Here is a 20,000-nt window from a genome sequence, read left to right on the forward strand (position 1 = left end):
ATATAAGTCATATCACATTACCGTGATTCATACATATATCGAGCTACATATGTCCTTTAATATCTAAATCGCTCTACCTCGGAATTAATATATTCATATATGTTTAACCGAAGGGGATTTTTTAGGCGATAATAGAATTGCCGGCCGACGGGCACGAACCATCGACATCTTCAATTCCAGGACTGGCAGTGAAGCTAAGTCGGCCGGCAATTCTATTATCGCCTAAAAAATTTCCTTTCGGTTAAACATATATGAAAATATATAAATTCCGAGGTAGAGTGAATTAGATATTAAAGGACATATGTAACTCGATATATGTATATGAATCACGGTAATGTGATATGACTTATATATATATATATATATAATATATATATATATATATATATATATATATATATATATTCATATACATCATATATATATATATACATATATATATCTATATATATATATATATATATAATTATTATTATTATTATTATTATTATTATTATTATTATTATTATTATTATTATTATTATTATTATTATTATTTTCTACAAGTTTTCCAATGCAATGAAAAATTACGTAACAATACCAATGAGGAAAAAAGTGATTTTCACCTGTTATCTAACAAATAAAATCGCTCTGTATCTCTACAAAACATTTTACCGAACAAAATTCACATCAGCTATGAAAATGTTTGTAGACCAAAAACACTATATACAAAAAATAAAAAAAAAGATGAAAAGGTCCATAAAAGTGATATGACAGTACCCAACACTTACCCAAAAACCCACATCAACCTAGAATCGCAGACAAGTTTGGCAATCTTGGCAAAAGCAGGAAACTTCTAATGGAACTCTGAACGCCACGAGCGAATTTGCGACCAACTTCTCTTACTTTATTTCCGTGGCGGGAGAAACTCTTGTAAGACAGGGGGATTTGCGACCCAGAAGTAAACTGGCCCTAGGACCAAACCACAGATACAACAAGTCCTCTGCGAATTTGTCTTTCTCGTGTCGAAGTGGTGCTTTTCTTCTCTGCTCTGAATTATAAGAAAAATATACCCTCGTGTTTTTACTGTATCCTTGTAAAACTGCCGTTCACTCTAATCTCAAAGGATCTTTTGTACATTCTGATGAAGAGCACTTTTAATTACCCCCATCATGTAAAAATCCAAGTTCAGAAACCTGAATCAAGCTTCTACTGTCTGTTTGACTGGCTTGCAATTGACGACGAGGCTCTTGTGTGTAAAAAAAAAAAAATAAATACGTTTTTGCGCATTCATTCTTAAACTCATTGAGAAACTATTCCAGCTACTCGTTCAGTCATATAGCTCGATAGTTTGATACCGATTCCGTCGATGATAGAATATTCTCATCCTCGACTGCCCATGGGTGAAGACCCCGTTCTTTCCCTGGTCACGCTTAAGACAACTAAACTGCTAAATGACTCAAAATGACTCATGGAGTCATCAAAAGAATGATTCTACCATAATATCTCAGCAGACTCAACAATCGTAGGATTGCTACGAGTCAGCCCAAGTGCAAAGCCTATGGAAGACAACAAAAGAACTTAATTTCAAACTCAAACTAAAGTGTACATCCTATTATGTCAAAAGAGGATCACTCACCTTCATTTTCAACAGAAATTTTTGTATTGTGAATCACTTTGCTTTGCATAGGTATTCAACGAACGCATCAGTTCTAGCCTCACTCTATAAGAGCAGTACAGAGTCCTGGATAGACCTATTGTACGGAAGGATGCAAGTAAAAGGACACTCATACAATGCATGCACCGGCCAAGACCACATAAAGGCATTCGAAAAGGTTGGACCAAGTGAAGATCCCATATTCAGACCACCAACATGAACCTATGTACTACGTCTGAGCACTAAAAACAAAGGTTGTATCCAGCATAGCGCGCTGCAACAATTTCTTAAATTTCCAGTCTTAAAATGATTAAAGAATGGTGTGTGTGTGTGTGTGTGTGTGTGTGTGTGTGTGTGTACGCAAGAGTTTATATACTGTTTCTTCAACCTTCGCACCATCACTGGCAGATTTATTCAACCATATTGTCTAAAATCATATATTCACAAGTAGTTTCAACTTTTTCTAATCACTGCTCTCATTGGCAACACCTATTCCATACCGGTGTACCAGTTTAACTTTCCCCCGCCCCCCTAACCCCCAATAAGTGTCCTAGGATAATTTTCCCGAGGGGGAAAGAGTAACCCAGAATACAATTCCCCCTCCCCCTTTCCTATATTCGTTCCTCTAGGCTGAATTTCCCTCTACCCTTAATGTCTTAAGAAAATCTCTCAATTGTGGAGCTGTGAGTGGTTCGGCAGCTATTATCTCGTAGATCTGGCTTATTATTTGAACAGCGTTGCAGTTTCCTCCTGTGTGGATGATTAAGTGAAGTGACCGCTAAGGGTCACAGTAAAAATGGGACTGTCAGAGTCTATCACCTCCCTTCATTCCCCTGTACAGAAGCAAGACACGAGGATAAAAATCGTCGACCGTGCTGTGCACACAACGGAAGGCTCTCCTCGAGACCTCAGCGCATCCTTACAAAACTTTATAAAAGAATGTATGTATACGTTCACATACATACATTTCTTAAAACAAAGTCAACAGTGAGTAAAAACTTAAAGCTGGACAGTACTACGGCTAAGTATGTCCGTTAGGATTAACCTTGAACCTCGAATCCTGTCCTTAAAATTTATTACATTTTTTTATTATGATTAAATACCTCCTCCTGCAGAACGGTAAACATAGCAACGCCGTTAATTATAGGAAAGGCTCAACCTTTCGCAGATTTATATGAATAAAGTATAGTGGTTTTCATAGTAGCACTGTGGACGACATTGGCAGATTGATAGAGAGGACAACCGCCCATTCCGACAGTGAATTATGGAGGCTACCAAGCACAATGAAGTATGGAATTTTCTGAAGTATGGGAAATGTCCTGAAGGAAGAAAGTTAACCATGTCTTGTGCAAAATGAAGAATTATATCATAAACCAAGGACTGGAACTGAAAACATGCCAAAAAAAAGTTGAGTTGAGCACAGATGAAGTTTAGTATATCTTAGTTTAACGAGACCACTGAGCTGATTAACAGCTCTCCTAGGGCTGACCCGAAGGATTAGATATTTTTACAGGTTTCTTAGCAATGGGACCTACAAGTTATTGTGGGAACCGAACCCACATTATATCGAGAAATGAAAATCTAATCACCAGAAATAAATTCCTCTGATTCCTCATTGCCAGAGCGGAGAATCGAACTCGGGACTACCGAATTACTAGTCGAGCACATAACCCACTCATCCAAAGGCATGACAGATGATGTATCGAAGTCTAATATTAAGTGTGACAAATGTCAGAAACATTCTAATAAAGCTCCTTAATTAACTGCATCCACTTCCAGTTCCCAGCAGTGTTCGGAAACAGGTGGGGATGCTCCTTACTGGGCCACTCCCAAAATCTAGAAATAGAAATCAAAATATGGGTGGAAAACTTGAGGAGAAATGGTTGGGCCCGTATGAGATTGTCAATTGTTTAAATAAAGATACTTCATTGATTTAAAAACGTATCTATGCTGTAGTTAATCTGTGAATTTTGAATACGAGTTAATAACTATATCTAAATACAAGTTTTTCTTTGACAATATACCTGCGCACTTGTCTAAATACGAAAAGTTTGTAACTATATCTAATAACAAGTCCTTCTTGACTATACAACTGCACTTATTTTACAATACAAACTCAAGACCTAGTAGCATTAACCTCTTTTATTTCTAGTACATTTTGCACAAGAACTCGGGCATCTTCATCAAAGTAACATTTCAAATCCTGCAAAACATTTTTCATGAATAAAAATTCTTACTCCAGGCATCTGTTCTGGTCTACATTCAATCATATCTGATAATTCCTGATGACTACACTTCACTGTTGGTCTATAAAAAACCTTAAACATTCATTTTCCTTCTCAGACAAAATTACAGCTACCTCTGACACCACTACCACTCCACATACATCATTTTCATGAGTGTAGGTTAGCTTGTTTTAATGTAGAACAATAAAAATGTTCACAGAATGGGTGAAAAAATTAAGGACAATGGTTGGGCCCGTATGAGATTGTTAATTGTTTAGATAAAGGTAGGGTTAAGTTGAAACACTTGCAGTCAGGAAAGACACTTAAAAACACTTATCATTCTGTAAATTTGAAGATATATAATTCTGCTGATAAAAATAATGCATGTGGGGTGGTGTCAGAGGTACCTGGAATTTTCTCTAAGAAGGAAAAAGAATTTTTAAGGTGTTTATGGACCAACAGTGATGTTTAGTTATCAGAATTTATCAGAAGATATGATTGAATGCAGACCAGAAAAGGTGCTTGGAAAAATTTCTATCCGTAAGAAATGTCTTGCAGGATTTGAAATGTTGCCTTGGTAAAGATAACTGGGTTCTTGGGCAAAATGTACTGTAAATAAAAGAGGTTAATACTATTGTTTCTTGAGTTTGTAAACTAAGTCCAGTTGCATAGTCAAGAAAGACTTTATTTTAGATATAGTTATGAACCTCTTGTATTTGGATAAGTGCAGGTGTATTGCCAAAGAAAAACTTGTATTTAGATATAGTTATTAACTCGCAATCAAAATTCTCAGTTTAACCACAGCACAGATACGTTTTTAAAATCAATAAAGTATCTTAAACTGCTCCTCTTTCTTAATTCATTGCGATATTCAGAGATGAGGAGTCTAGAATCATGGGAGGAAATGTAGACCAGTCCCGTAATCCCCCAGTGGGAAATATAGACGGGGCTAATCCCATCCCCCGCCCCCGGGGAACTCTGGAGTTGGGGGGTTGGGGAGGGAAACGTATCCGAGAACGTTTTACTGCTTACTGCTAATGTTTGAACAGCACTTCATTATAACGCCACTGTCATTCCATCCGATTAACTGGTGGTACAGTCACTCATATAAGTTCATGGATGTCCGGGTGTTTGAGAGAGAGAGATTTCCATTTCCCCCCTTTCTGGATGACAGGTGTCTGGGAGTGCAAAACTGGCCAAATGTTCAGCTATCTAACTCTGTTGTAGAAAGTTTCGGTGAGTGCCCGTCTTACGTCACTATACAGACCCGTCGTCCAGAAAGGGGTTGGTGGAATTCAGCTTTATGCCCGGAGACATCCATGAACTTATATGAGTGACCGTATTTACTTGGCAAAAGCTATAAAGCCTTTGCTACGGTCTGAGTGTCCTGGTAAAAGTTTTGGAACCGCCCCCACCCAAAAAAGAAGAAGAAAAAAAAAGGAAACCAAACAAGCAAACAAACCAACAGTTAGAATAATTTGCTCTCTCTGGAATGAAAACATTAATTTATCTTTTGTTTGAATTGAATTGGATATAGAATTTAGGCCAAAAGCCAAGCACTGGGACCTATGAGGTCACATACGCTGACACGGAAATTGACTGGAAAAAGTTTGAAAGGTGTAACAGGAGGAAAACCTCAAAGCAGTTTCACTTTGAATCAATTGTTAGGAGAGGGTGGACAGTGAGATGGAAGAAAGAGAATATAAAAGAAGGTACAGTAATATGAACGAAAGGGGATGCAGCTAGGGGCCGAGGGGACACTGCAAAGAACCTAAAGCAATGCCTACGATGCACCTCATGAGGCGCACTGACGGTAATACACTTTGTACTCTTTGTTTGGAATAGACCGCTTGCATATCAAGTCTTTTTATCAATATGTGATTTCTTTTTATCCCGTTTCTCTCTCTCTCTCTCTCTCTCTCTCTCTCTCTCTCTCTCTCTCTCTCTCTCTCTCTCTCTCTCTTGCACAAGGGCAATCTTTTCCGAGGACTAAGAGCCAAAGGGTTTTTGGGAATGTTGTCCCAAATGAAAACTTGCTATCTGTACCTCCGAATATCTTTTCATCTGAATGGGTTAATGACTGTTATCCAGGGCAGCTGATCTTGTTATCAGATAACCACCAGCAATAGAGAGATGGGGGGGGACGTTTCGTCTTACGACAAACGCTATCTCTCTCGGTATCACGTCATTTCAGTGGCACGAGAAGAGTGCAAATGGATGATAAGGTGTTTTCGAATTCGAGGGTATGAGCGTCTGGAACGATAACACCGTCAGTGAAGATTAAGCTATCAGCTGTTTTCAGGGTAATTATTCAGGAGAGTACGATAGACTCGTCTCGAATGGCCCAATCTTTATTTTATTTTCTTTTAGTCGCCGGGATGATACAAATAAGTCCTTTAATTTTTTTTTTTCAGGAAAAGTACTCACACAAATACGTACACACGAATTTTCATTTTTATTCGGATCATGGCGAGATAAAAAAATCAAAAGTAATGTTCTGGCCAATTTATAATTTTTTCTAAATTTTATATATTTTTTCTTTTCTTTATTTTTAAGTGTTGCGAATTTGGGACCCTAGTTTCATTGACCATGAAATTGAATTCTTGACTACAAGAGTCAAAAAGTTATGTTACCCCCATCTTGTTTTTTTTTAAATTGACAAATGTCTTTCTAGAACCAGGGGACAATAATCCAAGGAAAAACCGTTCAACCGCTAATTTTAAATAAAGTCTTTCCCTTCCTTATAATCATGACCTGAGAAAAGCTTCTAATAATCTTGGAAAAGAAAGACATTCGTATAGCGTACTTTTTTTTTCAATACCCTGATATTCTTAGAAAGGAAATGATCAAGAATAGTTGGAGAAAATCAAACACCGAAGTCGGAGTATATGCTGTAGGGAGTAGTGTAATAAACACTGACAAATGCTAATTGGTGAGAAGCGGTCGTTCCCTGGACCAGAGGAAACGGGAACATATTGCAGCCTGACGTTTTGGGTAATCTTTACAGCGCCTTTGCTAAGCCCACTTGGGATTCTGACCATGTCACTGACCTCAGTGGAACCAAAGTTAGCAATAAGAGTGCAGATAGGACCACTAGGAGGATTGATTGTGGAAGGGCTCTCATCACTTTAAATGACACCTTTTAGGGGGAATATTCTGGCATTATGAAGAATTCACTTTATTAAGTGAAGAGATTTGCAAAAGGGCCAGAATTAAGAATTTCAGATATCTGTACTACAGACTTCTTCAGTCTCCGCCTGTTCTAGAGTCCGTAGATCAAACTGCTATTTTGGATAACGACCCTCAAGATGCCAACCGAGAAGTAGAAGACCAGCGTTTTGCCCTGCCTCGCAGATCACTGAGTATTCTGGAATGGAATAAGATCCAACGCCATGTTCGCATATTCTAACCTTGTTTATGAGCTCCACTTGGTTTATATTTATTTCCATTTCTTCACCGCTGTTGTGTCTCTCATATTGTTTCGTGATCAAGTCTTGATGGACGAAAGCTTTAAGCTTTGCAAATATTTCTACAAATACATTTCGTCTTGCTAAACACGAGTGTTATTGTGGATCCTTCTATTGATACACACACACACACACACACACACACACACACACACACACACACATATATATATATATATATATATATAATATATATATATATGTATATATATATATAATATATTATAATTATCTAACAGATAATGAGTCAACTGTGCGGTTTTCTTAACGGTTTTGATATGTGTCAGGAGACACATTGGAATTTTTATTCATTTAGATGCTGATTATACTCAAATCGAAGGTAATTCCTTTGATTTGAGTATAATGGGGATCAAAATGAAAGAAAAATCTCAGATGTGTTTCCTGACATATATCAAAAACGTTATATACACTTGACTCGTTGTTTAGAAACTGAACTGACAAAAAACCTGCAGGGTACCTTATAACCATATATTGCAAATGTAACGATGGACTGTTATCTAACTTACAATATCTATAATAGGTAAAAGTCCGAGCAATTAATGTTGGGAATGAAAACAATAAAGGAGTGTATTTTGTCCCCTATTGCAAAAATGCTTGGCAATCGGCCAGATCTCTTTTTTCGTCAGCGATTAACGGCTCACATAGATAAGAAAGGACGTGAAGAATGACTTATTAATGAACATATCATCAAGTAACAGCGTTGACCAGCAAAAGATTGACTATTTAGAATAAATAATAGGCTACACACAAAAGCAAATTAGCTGAAGGTGTCTCACATTAGGCAGTACCTAATTCTAACTGAAGCGATATTCACTCACTCACTCACTCCACTGGCTGCGGGCCTCCATGGATGGCTCCTTCCCGCCGCTAAAAGACGCTTCCAACGACCACGGTCCTGAGTGGTCCAGGCCTATTCACTTCTTGTACGGTTTCTGTAACAATCTAGGTTTTGACACGAAAGGGTTGTTAGCCCCTTCCTAACCTGCCCCATTTATTCGGGCTAAGGACCGGCACAGAAGTGATGGAAACTGTAAGTCTGACAATTTGCTATCCTATTATATCATTTAAGCAGCCGAATGATTAACAATTGTGGTTTCACAGTGACAGCTTGGTAATGACCCAAGTTGATTTACTATCTTTGTTCGATGTCTTCTCTTAACATATACAGCTTCCTTTCTTTTGCTTATTATGTTATCATCTTAAGAAGGGACCAGTCGGCCTTGGAACCCAGGTGTATAGAAACGTTTTTAATATATTTCGGAAAACCCGAAAAGGTTTTGAGTTATTCTTAGAGTAGCATTTATTACTCAGTTAAAGATGAAGTTCGCGTATTCTGAAAAACCCGTGGCCTACATAAAGTTTAGTTATTATAGTTAAAATCAAAGTTTAGACACAAGCGTATATAAATAACTAAATGCCAGAATATTTAATGAATACTTCATTACATGAACATTAATTTCCCCAGTCTTCACAGAAACAAAACAAGAACAGCAGGCGGTAGGAGTCTGTAGCAAATACTGGTTTTGGTTACGATCTCTGCTATCTGAGTCAGCTGATAAAAATTGTAGGTTCTCAAATAAATTTCATAAAAGGAAATCCTTTTAAAAGTTGTATTGGTTTTGACAGAAATTTTCAGGGAGCACTAAACATCACTAATATGAATGTAAAATATATTATCTATCCCCGCTGTGCATAGAATCAGTAATAAACATAAAGCCCCGTGGAAGGGGAGCGCCGCATGTGCACCGCATGCGGTGCAATGTAGGCAATTACTTGAGGTCCGTCGAAGCGTCCCTTAGGTCCATAGCTGTGACCCCTTTCATTCCTGTTACTGTAGCTTCGTTCATATTCTCTTTCTTCCAGCTTATTTTCTATATATATGTCAATATGTATATATATATATATATATATATATATATATATATATATATATATATATATATATATATATATATATATATATATATATATATATATATATATATATATATATATATATATATATATATATATTATCTACTGTATATATATATATATATATATATATATATATAATTATATATATACATATATATATATATATATATATATATATATATATATAATAGCATTGAGCTACAAATGTCCTTTAATATCTAATTCGCTCTACCTCAGAATTATTATATTTTCATTTATGTTAACTGAAGGGAAATTATTATCAACTAAAAATTCCCCTTCAGTCAACATATAGGAAAATATATTAATTCTGAGGTAGAGCGAATTAGATATTAAAGGACAAATTTGTAGCTTAATGCGTGTATATGAATCAAGATGATGTGATCAGACTTATATATATATATATATATATATATATATATATAATATATATATATATATATATATAATATATTGTAATATTCTTTTACCTAGCATTTATCATTTCTCTCAGACGGGTACCAGTGTCAGTAGTTTATTTTCTCTGAAAAGGAAATTCCATTATTTTAAAGGAAATTGACTTGTGCATAACAGATTCCTAACAGTTAACAGCAGGCTACCATATTTTGCAGTCGGTGTTTCTATTCTGGAGTCATATTTGGCGCTAATCTTTCAACATCATGCAACTTTGCAGTTTGGCTGACGAATGCATATATAAAGGTCTCATACAAATACACATTTATCTAAAAAATTCCTCTAGTCAGTATGTTTCTTTTCCTTACTCTCTTTGTAACTGATAACGCGAAGATCACTGGGATACTTCGTAATCTACGATTGGAGTTTGATAAAGTATAAATTGGCTTTCGATGAGACGTTTCTTTCCTACCTGACAGAAATGGAAAGATTGTCATGCCATCCTCGTGATACAACATTTGTACAGAAATGGAAAGGTTGCCATGCCATCCTTGTGATACAACATTTGTACAGAAATGGAAAGATTGCCATGCCATCCTTGTGACACAACATTTGTACAGAAATGTAAAGATTGTCATGCCATCCTTGTGATACAACATTTGTAAACACATTCAGAAATGACTGTTTTGCAAAGAACAGATAGTGAACGGATGAAACGGCAGACGTTACAAGTGAGGTGAAAGGCCACAACATTGATTTTTACAGAGCATGACAGAATTTGTTACAAGGTATTGCAGAACGCTTGAGTTTATGTGCGTGAAGTTACTGATGGAAGAAGAATGATTCATTGCTAAGAAAACCAACACGCAGTCAGTCACAATATCAGGGCAGGGGAGCTGAATCAAGCATAAAGGGGTAGACTGTGACGACTGCAGAATCGAGCAAAAGCTAAAATCGGGTACTTCAGAGTGTTAGCAAGAGTATATTCAAGAGGACAGGCTTTTTAAAGAATTACGGTCACCACTTCATCTAGTATCCACAGATATTTGAATTAATATTGTTTTCCTCATTCAGTTTCTTCGAGTTTGATGTGCATTAGTGCAGAGTCATATTTAAATCCTTTTTATAATTGTTGGGTGTGTCCGACTAGCGTATTTTTTACTTATTTTTATTTATTTATTTTACTTCTGCGTCGGATTAAAACCTATAATAAATTTTCGACCTGTTCCTTCGTCAGATGGACTTGCAGTTTTGCTTGGATACTCAATCCAGGTGACAACACAACCTTACATGATCAGTAGGTCAGCAGTGACATCTAGTGACCCTACAGTGACCTCTCCCTGCATCTCCGAATTTGTATGAAACTTCGGATCTTTCATACCTTCTGATTTATTTTTTTTACTTTTTTTTAGTGCATTTTAATATAAGGGCGGTTTAATTTTTTTTCTTTTCTGGTGGATATCAGAGTGGAGACAGATCTTTTTACAGAAATTCGAAAATATACTGTAACATGGACGGTGAAACAAAAATCTGATGATTAGTAGCAACTATAATGTTTGTAAGAATAAGCTAAACTCGAAGTGGGAAAAGATACATGAAAATAGTGATAATAGATATGTCTAAAAATAGAAAGGCAATCTATCGGTTTTTATGTGTTGGTAACATACTGTAGTGTGAAGAAATCTGAAAGCCAGGCTTTATTGTATCTGGCGACTATTTATCTTTACTTAATAAGCAAATAAGCATTGTCAAAGGATCTAAATATATGTCTTTCTGAAGAGAGAGAGAGAGAGAGAGAGAGAGAGAGAGAGAGAGAGAGAGAGAGAGAGAGAGAGAGAGAGTAATGTTTGTGGACATTATTTTCAATACTGGCATAATTTCGATGTATGGGAATCTGCTATGCTGACGGCCATGGATTAACCAAATAACCGTTTCCTGCGGAAAAAGAGGCGCACCCCCCCCCCCCACAACCAACACTTGGAATACCCAGACTGTCAGCAAAAATGTATAATACACAACATGGCAACAACTCTACCCGGCGGCAAATTCCCGAGATGTATACCACTATTGCACCGGCCCGGGATTTTTTGCCATGCCCCTAGGTTAGGTTAGGTTAGGTTGGGTTAGGTTGGGTTAGGTTAGGTTAGGTTGCTACCAGGCGGCTTATACCCATGCTGTAATTGAGCATGGGAACCTTCCCTGGCAAACTGGGATGCCGTATCTTTAAACCTACCATAGAGTCTCCAAGAAAATAATCTCAATGTTTCCCACACCCAAATTATCTCATTAATACTTCTTTGAACTAACCTAACTTAACCCAACCTAATCTAACTTAGGGGCATGGCATAAAAAAACCAGGCTGGTGCAACACTTGTATACATCTTGGGAATTTGCTATCCGGCGTGCTACCATTTGCATGCAGGGGGCTACGTTTTGTTTTTATTGTTTCTTCATCTTCTTCCATTTATGTCAACCAATGTAAGGCTACCTATGCACACGTTCATTCCCTTCCACCACCATCTACAGTCACTCATTTATATGTTTGCTCTTTGCAGCCACAAAGCTAACAAATTATCCCTTGGCTACAGGATACTAAGGCTACATTTTGTACATAACATTCTCAGAACTGGCACACATGCATTTTTTCATGCATTGAAGTTTATTCTTTGTATATCAAAGCCCCCTTTTATTTTGACATTCTGGAGTTTATAAATAGTCCTCTTTCCCACCGTTATCCCTACATTATGGGGTCAGTTGCCTGATGCGCCTTCTCTTCCACTGCATGCATCAGGTATGGTTTATTGTTTGTTAAAGGGATTTTTACGGCCGCATGCCCTTGCAGTCATCGACCACAGTTATTGGGGGTGGGCCTAGGCTTTGACTAAAAAGTCTAACTGCAACGAGGCAGTTTCTACAGTTAATAGCAGCGAGCCTAGCCTTTGACTAAAAAGTAAGACTGCAAGGCAGCCGTTTCCACAGTTATTGGTGGTGGGCCTAGGTTTTGACTAGAAAGTCCACCTGCAAGGCAGCAATTTCCACAGTTATTGACAGTGGGCCTAGCCTTTGACTAAAAAGTAGGACTGCAAGGCAGCAGTTTCCACAGTTATTGGTGGTGGGCCTAGTCTTTGACTAAAAAGTCCACCTGCAAGGCAGCAGTTTCCACATTTATTGGAGGTGGGCCTAGCCTTTGACTAAAAAGTCCCACTGCAAGTAAGCAGTTTTCCACAGTTATTGGAGGTGCGCCTAGCCCTTTGACTAAAAAGTCCACCTGCAAGGCAGCAGTTCCACAGATATTAGCGGTGGGGTTCGCCTTTGTCTAAAAAGTAAGACTGGAAAGCAGTAGTTTCCACAAATATTGGTGGTGGGCCTAGCCTTTGACTAATAAGTCCACCTGCAAGTCAGCAGTTTCCACATTTATTGGAGGTGGACCTAGCCTTTGACTAAAAAGTCCACCTGCAAGTCAGCAGTTTCCACAGTTATTGGAGGTGGACCTAGCCTTTGACTAAAAAGTCCACCTGCAAGGCAGCAGTTCCACAGATATTAGCGGTGGGGTTCGCCTTTGTCTAAAAAGTAAGACTGGAAAGCAGTAGTTTCCACAAATATTGGTGGTGGGCCTAGCCTTTGACTAATAAGTCCACCTGCAAGTCAGCAGTTTCCACATTTATTGGAGGTGGACCTAGCCTTTAACTAAAAAGTCCACCTGCAAGGGAGCAGTTTCCACAGTTATTGGAGGTGGGCCTAGCCTTTGACTAAAAAGTAGGACTGCAAGTCAGAAGTTTCCACAGTTATTGGAGGTGGGCCTAGCCTTTGACTAAAAAGTCCACCTGCAAGACAGTAGTTTCCACAGTTATTGGAGGTGGGCCTAGCCTATGACTAAAAAGTCCACCTGCAAGTCAGCAGTTTCCATATTTATTGGAGGTGGGCCTAGCCTTTGACTAAAAAGTCCACCTGCAAGACAGCAGTTTCCACAGTTATTGGAGGTGGGCCTAGCCTATGACTAAAAAGTCCACCTGCAAGTCAGCAGTTTCCACATTTATTGGAGGTGGACCTAGGCTTTGACTAAAAAGTCCACCTGCAAGGCAGCAGTTCCACAGATATTAGCGGTGGGGTTCGCCTTTGTCTAAAAAGTAAGACTGGAAAGCAGTAGTTTCCACAAATATTGGAGGGGGGCCTAGCCTTTGACTAAAAAGTCCACCTGCAAGTCAGCAGTTTCCACATTTATTGGTGGTGGGCCTAGCCTTTGACTAAAAAGTCCACCTGCAAGTCAGCAGTTTCCACATTTATTGGTGGTGGGCCTAGCCTTTTACTAAAAAGTCCACCTGCAAGTCAGCAGTTTCCACATTTATTGGAGGTGGGCCTAGCCTTTTACTAAAAAGTCCACCTGCAAGTCAGCAGTTTCCATATTTATTGGAGGTAGGCCTAGCCTTTGACTAAAAAGTAAGACTGCAAGTCAGCAGTTTCCACAGTTATTGGAGGATGGCCTAGCCTTTGACTAAAAAGTATGACTGCAAGTCAGCAGTTTCCACAGTTATTGGAGGTGGGCCTAGCCTTTGACTAAAAATTAAGACTGCAAGGGAGCAGTTTCCACAGTTATTGGTGGTGGGCCTAGCATTTGACTAAAAATTAAGACTGCAAGGGAGCAGTTTCCACAGTTATTGGTGGTGGGCCTAGCCTTTGACTAAAAAGTCCACCTGCAAGGCAGCAGTTCCACAGTTATTAGCAATTGGCCTGGAATTTTACTAAAAGAGTAAAACTGCAAGGCAGCAGCTATCCTTTTAGTCGCATTGTACGACACACAGGACCTACGGTGGTGGTGTTCTTTCAACCCTTCTACAGGGTCCAGAAATTATAAGTAGTAGGTTAGGACAACTAGTCATTCGGATTCTATTTGTCACTAATCATCAGATTTTTGGTTGACAGGGCATGGAATGGTATATTTTCTAATGATTTTCAAAAGATCTCGCAGCTCGTAGTCCGTATCACCTTATCTTTGGGATACGACTAGAGTCTTGTTATGACGATCTATGTCTGTTCTGCGTATACAGTGCTGAAATTGGAAAAATGTAAAGTGAACTATTGAATATCGGAGTGGTATATATATATATATATATATATATATATGTATATATATATATACACATTATATATAATATAATATATACTATATATATAATATATATATATATATATATATAATAATATATATATATATATATATATATATATATATATATATATATATATATATATATAAGCTACATAAGCATGAGATACACAGATTCCGAAGTAAACTCCAATGAAACATAACATTAAAGTGATGAAATAAACTACAACAACTGCCAATTTTAGCCATTTAAGAAAAAAAATAAACGAAACAGTTTTCTGTCGATGTCCAGAATGAAGTGTAGATATCTAGAGTCCAGCCTCGCGCACTGAACGTATCGTAAAATTCGATTAGTCCGAATAAATACCAATGAACTACACCTACTTACCGTTCTTCATCTGAGCTAGAGCTGGATAAGTAAAAAAAGAAGAAGATGGAAGTAACATACGACCGGGACTAAGTTGGATTAGATAGGATTCTAACCCGTTAAACAACCACACCCCCTTCTCCGCCTCCCCCCCTCCTCCCCCCGCCTCGTCGAAAGTCCAAAATTCCGTGTAAGAGAACGAAACGGTCAAGCTGCGTGGCGTCTTGCTGCACTACATTGTTGTGTGTCGCATTGACTGGCGAATTCCAGCATCAGCTATGGAAAATCAGGAAATTGATTAAAGATACGAACGAAACGGCTCAGGTAGATTTGGTGCTCTACGCATATATAAATACGTACAAAGCGGTGAAAGGGTTAAAGTTTCCTTCAATAATTTTGCTCTCTATGAACAGAGTAAAATAACCTCAAAAATTAAACTGAACTCAACTAAGACAGCTAAGACCAAATGATATTTAGCCCGCTTTAAAGAAGACAGACTAGGAACGGAGGTAGAGTAAAAAGGAATCAAAGTGGTCGCTGCTATGGGTCGAAGGGACGCTGCAAAGACCCTTAAGCAATGCCTGCAGTGCACCGCATCGGGTGCACTGACGGCACTACCCCGCTACGATTGTACCCAGCGATAAGACCAAAAGAATTCTGTCACTAATATGATACGACACCGACAAATTATTGGTCTCATTGTCCGAAGAGTTTCATACACCTCTTGGGATACTGGGTGAGGTCACTGTAGGGTCACTAGAGGTCACTGCTGACCTACTGATGATGTAGTCACCGGGATTGAGTAACTATGAACAATTTCAAGTCCATCGGACAAAGGGAACAGGTCGAAAATTGAGTTACAAGACTTGACCCAAACAAAATAGGTAGAAAAGCAAGCTGAATAAAAGCGTATAAATTCAAGTAGAACAAAACTATATATGATGTTAATTCATTGTAACACTAAAATGCTTATGGTAGGAAGAATTCTATTTAAAAGTACACATGAAACATAAAACAGAAAATATTCTTGAAAATTAAAGCATAAGGGCAAAACATAGGACACAACAAAACAGAAAGACTCATATTATTCGTAATTTATGGTTATTACGAAAGTTTAGATGAAATTCTGTCTTTGTTTTACGCAATTTTAACAAACACGAAAACTTTTTTCATTTCAAAGTCTGCCATGAAAATAATATACAAACAACATTTGGGAGAAAAATCGCAACATATTTAAAATGTATAATTCACTTAGGTCGTGAAATTTACTCACTCGTACTCACTCACATGTACATACACACACAGAAACACACACACACACACACACATACACACACACGCACCGTTAGGTTCATTGGGTTTGTAATTGATAGGTTATTCTTGCTTTCCGTATACCTTCTCCTGTCTGAACCCCCTTTCCCTTTTGGATGCATCTTTGCTTTACTATCGTCATTGGGTAAGTGTATTGTTTTGTATAAATAGTTCAGAGTGATTGGTTTTCATTAATATATGTATTCCGAGGTTCAGGAATAACGTCTGTCTTGATATTTTTGTTGTAAATTTAAGTGTTTTTATGGTGTTTCGTTTTCCCCCATGAATTAATTTTTGCACTCTTGTTATTATTTGAGAGCTATTCCACTGATTGTGGACTTAGCTTGTGGTTGTGAACAGTTTGGTAAGAAAGGAATTTAATTTTTAGTACGGCGGGAAAGGACCGTTACAATTATTCACTAAACAATCTTATCAGAGAGACGCCTCCAGATCTTTATATAATTAAACAAGCTTCTTGCGTTTGTGGAGGCCATCATCCCCCTGATCTCGTTTAGGACTTTGGTAACATTTATTTCAACTTATCGTGTTTCTAAACGCGACTTCAGTTTGGATTTAATCCAGCGCCATTAGGTCACATAACCTTGTTTTTATATCTGCCAGTCAGATGTGAGTTAGAAACATCTGCGATATGAAACGTCCATTTCCATTCCTACTGTCCTATAGTAGATTCACATCAACCGTGCATTTGATGTCTAGGCCAGTCTCTTACGACGCACCTGATTGGCTGTTGATAAGCCAGTCACAGGGCTGGAAACTCTCAGTCTCTCAAGAGAGTTCAAGTAGGCAGGATGTATTTTCCACCTCTCCTGAGGGATACTCTCTAAAGAGAGGTGGAGCATACATCCTGCTTATGTGAACTCTCTCGAGAGAGACTGAGAGTTACCAGCCCTGTGACTGGCTTATCAACTGCCAATCAGGAGCCTACACATCAAATGCACGGTTGATGTGAATCTACTATAATGTCCTTTAGGGCTGCCATTTACCTTGAAGTTTCAGCTGCAAGGAGGACGATACTGACCATCATAGGTCTCTTTGATCCCATTTGACATGGGACGTTCTAGGCTGCAGATAATTAAACATGCCTGTCTTTACCGAAATTCTGTAGATTTTCTTGCATAAATCCAAATAGCAGAGAGCCACATGTTTTCCACTTTATCTCTATTACCCGGACTCCATCTTAGTGTTTCCTTATGTACGGAGTAATTTCCATTCGAGTTTCCTCACTCTAGTGGGTACCACATTACCCTCATTAATTAACTGCAGCAAGATGATATTGAAGCTACATCATTCTAGATATAGACTGCACATAGTCTACACTATAGCAACTCGAACCCGATGAGAGAGAGAGAGAGAGAGAGAGAGAGAGAGAGAGAGAGAGAGAGAGAGAGAGAAGACAAGGAATATTCATCAACTGATTGTTCCATGAGCAGTAGTTACAAGGAGTTACAAGGATGAGGATGTCTCAAAGTCTTGTTACTCCATCCGAGGAGACATCGTGTGCTCATTTATCTCTATGAGCAGGTTTCACTGTTCATTCACAGTGTCCTTCTAATGATTTTGTCTAGCTTTCTTTTAAACTCTTCCACACTGTTGCTGTTTACAATTTCTGGTGGCAGTTTATTCCACGTGTCACATATCCTGCATGTAAAGAAGTTTCCCCAATGATATGTGTTGTATCTCTTCAGCTCTAGTTTCCATCCATTATTTCATGTCTGGTTTTCGTTTAAAGTAAATAGGTTACTGTCTACTTTTGTTATGCCTTTCAGTATTCTAAATGTTGTTATTAGTTGTCCTCGCAGTCGTCGTGTTTCTAAGTCGTACCTGTTCAGGGTCTCTAGTCGTCTTTGCTAACCACCTATTTGCCTGATTGATGGAATTAACTTTGTAGCTCTTGCTTGTACCCCTTCTAATCTATTTATGTCCTTTCTTGGTGTTGGTGACCAAATCTGTATTACAAATGCAAGATGAGGTCTAATTATTGATGTGTAGAGCTGCAGTACCGTTTCCTTGTTTCTGTATCTGAACTGCCTCTTTACGTATTCCACTAGTTTCTGTACCTTCTTTTCAACTTTTATGCACTGTTTTGTGGAGTTTAAGTCCTTGGTAATATTGACTCCAAGGTCCTCCTCTTGTTCTACACTATTTATGTCATTCCCAAGCAGCATGTAGTTGGCATGAGGGTTGTTTGTTCTTATTTGTAACATTTTACACTTATCCAAGTTAAAAGGCATTTGCCATCTTTTTGACCACTCTCCTATTTTCTTTTCTGGGTCTGCTGCATTTACACCTATTTTGGTATCGTCTGCAAATTTGGCTGTCCTGCTAGCTAATCCTGCAACAGTGTCATCGATATAAATAAATGAAAAAAAAAGAGCGGGCCAAGGGCAGAACCCTGAGGAGCTCCGCTTGTCACATCTGCCCATTCTGATTCTTCACCGTTTATATGGCTCTGTTTTCTATAAGTTAGCCAGTCTTCGATCAAGTCTGCTTTTTCTCCTACAATTCCTAAAGCTCTAACTTTTGTAAAGTAGACGAGAGAGAGAGAGAGAGAGAGAGAGAGAGAAGAGAGAGAGAATCACCTCCCACAAAATAAGTAGGAAAATTTTTTGACACATAAAAGCCATTTTCTGGATCGGGCCAGAGGCGCTTCAGAAGTAATTCATTGGAAAACTTTGGACATTTATTGAAGAAATGAGTTTCTGTGATGAGAGCAGCGAAGAAAAGGAAGAAACAAGCTTTATTTTTTGGTGGACAATGTCAGCATTTAAAAGGTGAGTTATTAGTAGTACCTATTTGAATTAAGGAAATGTACACTTAGTGATCTGCCAGGTAATATATATTTCTTTTCTTGAGCACCGTTAATGTCGACATTTTTTTTTATATATCGGGCATTGCTTACGCGAGTATTTTGTGTGTGTGTGTGTATCAATATATATATATATATATATATATATATATATATATATATATATATATATATATATATATATATATATATTATATATATAAAGGTTTTTTGCCACGAAGGAAAACATGAAAAAGCGAGATAGCCAAGTACTTTCGGTCCTGTTCGGAACCTTTACTGAGGCAAACTGATTTTACAAAGAACAACATAGTCAAAAGAAGGCTTAATATACAAACTGACACTACCAGATTAGCCATAAGGGCGATTTTCACTCTACAGAAATGAGGAGCCGCCAGAGGCTAGCCACACCTTGAAGGATACCTGCAGTAAACAAGTGATTCTTCCAGAAAACAGTACATTTTGAAAAAAACACGGGAGCATATACAATTTAATATCATGAATTTTTACACAAATTTTCCCAACAAAAATTATTATTAATGAAAAGACGAAAGAAAATATAAATATATATATCGAGCAAGAGAAAGAGGGAGAGAGAATATCGAACCAGAGAGAGAGAGAGAGAGAGAGAGAGAGAGAGAAATAATAACTATATACATGTGGGACTAGTTTATTAGTTGTTCATTTATTTTGAGGTCCTTCATAAACATCTTACAA

The sequence above is a fragment of the Macrobrachium nipponense genome, chromosome 7 (assembly GCF_015104395.2).
Source record: "Macrobrachium nipponense isolate FS-2020 chromosome 7, ASM1510439v2, whole genome shotgun sequence".
Lineage (NCBI taxonomy): Eukaryota > Metazoa > Arthropoda > Malacostraca > Decapoda > Palaemonidae > Macrobrachium > Macrobrachium nipponense.